We start from the raw sequence: 5133 nt of genomic DNA, 5'->3' as shown, positions 1-5133 counted from the left end.
ATGCACGGGGGAGACCCACCTTGAGCTTGAAATGGGGAATATAATTCCCGCATCTAAAAGCTTGGTGATCTCTTTCTTAACTACTTCTCCCATTTGGGGATGTAGTTTCCTTTGTCATTCAATAGAAGGAAGGGTGCCTTCCTCAAGTGTTATGTGATGTGTACACAAGGCGGGGCTTATGCCTTTAAGATCATCAATTGTGTACCCCAAAGCACCTTGGTGCTTTCTCAAAACACCACATAACGCTTGAGCTTGGCTCTCACTCAAGGATGCACTAACAATAACGGGATATGTAGAATTAGGGCCTAAGAATTCATACCTAAGGTGTGATGGTAGAGGTTTTAGCTCTACCATGGGAACACCTTTACCTTCTTTGGTTGAGGCCACTTGCAAAGCATCTTGACTTGATATCCCCAAGCAAGTTTCTTCTCCACTCCCTATATCGCCTTCATTAAGCAAATTTTCATACAATTGCTCTTCCTTGGTTGAGATACCTATCTTTTCCTTGTTCAATAAAACACACTCAAGAGGATCGTTAGATGTGAGCAAGTGCTCATGCATGGAATTCACAATATTATCAAGCACTTCAACTCTCATGCAATTTTCTAAAGAAGAGGAAGGATATTTCATTCCTTCATTCAAATCAAATTCAATTTCTTCCTCCCCTATGTTAAGAGATATCTTAGTACTTTTCACATCTATCATAGCCCCCGATGTAGCAAGGAAAGGTCTACCTAAGATGATAGGTATTGTAGCATCTTCATCCATGTCCAACACTACAAAATCAACCGGAATAACAAATTTTCCAACCCTTAAAGGCACATCTTCTACCTTTCCCTTAGGAATCTTGATTGATCTATCGGCTAATTGCAAGGTAATCTTTGAAGGTAGAAGTTCTCCTAGACCTAACCTTTGATAAACCGAATATGGCATAAGGCTAACACTAGCTCCTAAATCACATAAGGCATTATCAATTTGGGTCTTGTTGATAGCACAAGGGATGGAAAAATTTCCGGGATCCTTCAACTTAGGAGGCATCTTATTCATGATGATTGCACTACAATGCTCGGTAAGGCTAATGGTCTCCGCCACATCACAAGTCCTTTTTCCACTCAAAATTTCCTTAAGGAACTTAGCATAATTTGGCATTTGTTCAACAACATCGGTGAAAGGAAGAGTTAAATGAAGTTGCTTAAGCATCTCTACAAACTTCCCAAATTGCTCATCCAACTTATATCTATTATATCTTTGAGGATAGGGGAGCCTTTGTTTGCAAACCTCTCCCTCTTTCTCTATCTACTTCTCTACTTGTTCCTCACCAACATTTTCGCTCAAAGGGCATTCATCACCTTCAATTTCAATGGAATTCTTGCTAGTTCTCTCATGGGCAACACTCTTCTTAGGCACACCTCCCTCAAGGACCCTACCACTTCTAGTAACAATAGCATCCATAGGGTTCCTAGAGTCTAGGCTAGGTGGAGTCAAAGAAGAAGAAGAGTTTGCATATTCCTTGAATATACTAGTCAATTGAGAAAGTTTTTCACTCAAATCTTTGTTATAAGCCAACATGTAATTAAATTTCTCTTCATTCAAAACCATACACATTTCCATAGTCTTGGCTTGCTTCTCAATGACACTTTCCAAAAATTCTCTAGAAGAAAATGATTGGTCATGGGAATTATCATTTAAACCTTGAGCATTTAGAACTAAATCAATTGGGGAACCATCTTGAAAACTTGCTTGAAAATATCCCCTAGATTGATTATTCCAATTACCCCTTGTTTCATTTTGGCTCCTTTGTTGACCATAGTTATCATAACCTTGGTTATGATCCCCATGTCTATAGCCATGACCATGACCATTACAACCATGATGGTTATAGTTACCATGAATCTCTTGGCATTCATGATTTCTATAACCTCCATTTTGGTTATAGTCATGATGATTCATATGATAATTCCTATTTCCAATATTCCTTTGAACATCATTTCTAGGTTCACAAGCATGATTATTGACATAATTCATGTGTTCCATTTCACTTCCATCACATTCACTACAAGAAACATTTGGGCACATAGAAGCATTATGATCATTCATTCCACATAATTGACATGGCCAACATTCCACAATCATGCAACAAGTAGAAAGATTGGAGTTAGAGTGAGAAGATGTACCTCTCCCCTTAATTTGGGAGGGAAGAATTGGAGCTTGAAAAGGAGGCTTCTCAAGCTTTTCCTTGAGGGACTTAACTTCTTTCCCTAAATCCTCAATCAAAGTGGTCAAATCATTGATGACACTAAGTTGTTCGATCGAGTAACCCTTGCTTGTTGGTTCTCTTTCCACCTCTTGCCAATTCATATAATGACGAGCTACTTCATCAATAGCATCAACCACTTCTTCTTCCGTCTTGTTCATGATTGGGCCTCCGGCTCCGGCATCCAAACTTGCTCTCCCATGAGGACTCAACCCACCATAAAAGATATGAATGATTTGGTAGGTAGGAATCCCATGGTGTGGACACTCCCTTTGATAATCCTTAAATCTTTCCCATGCTTCATAAAGGCTCTCATTAGGCTTTTGCTTGAACCCTTGAATCAAAGCTCTTGCTTCCGACGTTTTCTTTTGAGGATAGAAACGGAACAAGAAAGCTTTAGTGACATCATCCCAAGTTTTCAAGGAATTGGGCTTCATCTCTTTATCTAGCCATTCCAAAGATCTTCCTATGAGGGAGAAAGGGAACAACTTAAGGCGGATGAATTCTTGAGGAACTCTATTGATCTTGATTGTGTTACAATATTAGTCAAACTCCTTAAGATGGTTCAATGGGCTCTCGTCCTTTGCCCCACCATATTGTCTCCTCTCAATAAGAGTGATCATTGCCGGCTTTATTTCAAAGTCATTCTCCGGTGATATAGGTGGAGCTATCGCGCTCTCATGCCTATAAGCCCCGGGAACTCCAAGCTCCTTCAAGGTAACCCTTGAACTACCTCCCATGACTTGGGATCTACACACACAAAACTCAAAGACAATATTAGTATCACGGCTACAAGTGTAGCCTAAGTGTAAAATCTTTTTGTGTTTTGCAAATAGAGTGGAATAGACTCAAAAACAACATGCATACAAAACACCATTCCCCGGCAACGGCGCCATTTTGATGTGGCTAAGAATGGTAGGTCGTTGGGCTACCACCCCGCCCTATCAAACAATATTTATAGCTTAACCAACCCCTAATAGTGTAGTGGCAAGTCAAGGTCGAACCCTTGGGAATGGAGAATACATGCATGGTGCCAAAATTAAGCTATTCCGAAATCTAGTAGGTGTATATGGTAGACACTAAGAATAGACTAGGCAATGAAAAATGCTAGTATTAAATGAATGCTAAGACACTAGGGGAATGGATCCACATGCATCAATGATGAAGTTCAATCAACTCGGGGAATTAACCGATTAAGTCAAACAATGTGAGGGAAAACCGAAATTGCAACCAAGAGAGTACATCAAGCTATTCTCCTAGAGGTCTAATTAGCGTCAACTACATCAAACACTAGCTAGGAAACATCACAAGATATCTCAATCGAGTAAATGTAAGCCACAAATCAATGGTCCGTATCAATGTGAACCTACAATGCAATCTAGTGTGAATAACAAGGGTGATCAAGCCTAATCAAGCACACACATGCACAAAATCAATCAACCAATTTAATCACATTATCAACTCAATCAATTTCCCCCAAATTAATCCCAATTCATCATCAATACATGTTTCACCACCACCCTAGCAATTAAACTACTCATAATCCATAAAGAACATCAAAATCAAAACTAAACTAATCATCATTCCCAAATTCATCAATTGAAATCAAATTGAAACCAACAAATTCAATCAAATCAATTAAACTATCAATTAACCAAATCAAACAACAATACTAATGAAATCAAACTTTGAATTGCATTAAAGAGTAAGGAATCCTTACAAACTTGATAGAAATCAAATCAAATGAAGCAATCTTCAATCATCAATCATCAAACCCACACTTTCTCTCTCTAAAAATGCTAAGAACTAATGTTTTCTCTCTCTAAAAATCTAATCTAATCTAATTCAATCCAATTGAAGATCTCTTTCTCTCTCTAAATAAGGAAAGAAATAACTATAATCCCAAGAGGAAGTTGGGAAAGACGTCCAAAAATAGACCCACGTTGGTGCGGGCGCTCGGAGGAGAGAGAATGGTGTGCACGGGAGCACACCCAGGGATGTGCGCCCGCACACACCTGATGTGCGGCCGCACACGACAGATGTGCGGCCGCACATCACTCTTGTGCGCCCGCACACAGCTGTAGCATCCTCCTTTCTTCTTTGCCCTTGCTCACGAGGTGCACGCATCCTAGATGATGATGATGGAGGACAAGGTAGGCAGCAACTTCCTTGAATTTCTTGAAGAAAATGAGCCATGAGGAAGGCATAATCAAGACCTTGAAGCATGCTCCTTGAACCCCACATTGACTTGAAACTTCTTGCACGTGCTTTAAGCATGAAAATCAATGGAAAACCATGGAAAGGAAGCCCGGGAATCCTTGGACAATCAATCACAACCTAAAACCAAAGGATAAAAAGCAAGTAAAAAGGGAAAAGAAAGCAAGAAAACAAGAAAAGGCACGAAATAGAGAAATAAACTACAAAAGGCATAAAAAGAGGAAAACAAGAATAAAACTAAGGAAAACTAAAGAAAAGAAAGATAAAAAGAAATAAAAATCATTCAAAAAGGAACCAAATGAGTGCCAAAAATGTCACTCATCAGTTTTGAAGTTACTAACCATTTTCTTTGTTCATAGTTTCTTTTATTTCTTTTTCTCACTTGGTTCCTTGAAGAGCTTATGGATATGGCATGCTACAAGGTGGTTTCTAATCGCCTTACTTATTTTTGCTAAGCTTGGAATCCCGGTGAGACCTTTCTTATTTTTTCTCTTTATTTTCCTTGGTTGCATAGGATAGGATTAGTTTAGGAGAAGTTGAATGGTTCGAGGATGAATGCTTGTTAACACGTAATGTGTTTGGGATCGGTGACTTTGTTGTCTATCGATCACTTGTTTGTCGATTGGGAACTTTATGTGCTTAACTTGCTTTTTAGTCCTTTG

General features: G+C 39.1%; 1 non-coding gene across 1 annotated transcript; it reads left to right on the top strand.

Annotated features, from left to right (window-relative positions):
• The first annotated feature begins 2503 nt into the window (after positions 1–2503).
• Positions 2504–2609, top strand: LOC145609926 (small nucleolar RNA R71). The gene has a single exon (XR_014106192.1). It is a non-coding gene; the product is annotated as a small nucleolar RNA R71 (small nucleolar RNA).
• The last annotated feature ends 2524 nt before the right edge of the window (positions 2610–5133 follow it).

Source organism: Chenopodium album, chromosome 23 (assembly GCF_948465745.1).
Source record: "Chenopodium album chromosome 23, dcCheAlbu1.1, whole genome shotgun sequence".
NCBI lineage: Eukaryota > Viridiplantae > Streptophyta > Magnoliopsida > Caryophyllales > Amaranthaceae > Chenopodium > Chenopodium album.
This window is presented reverse-complemented; position numbering and strand designations above follow the sequence as displayed.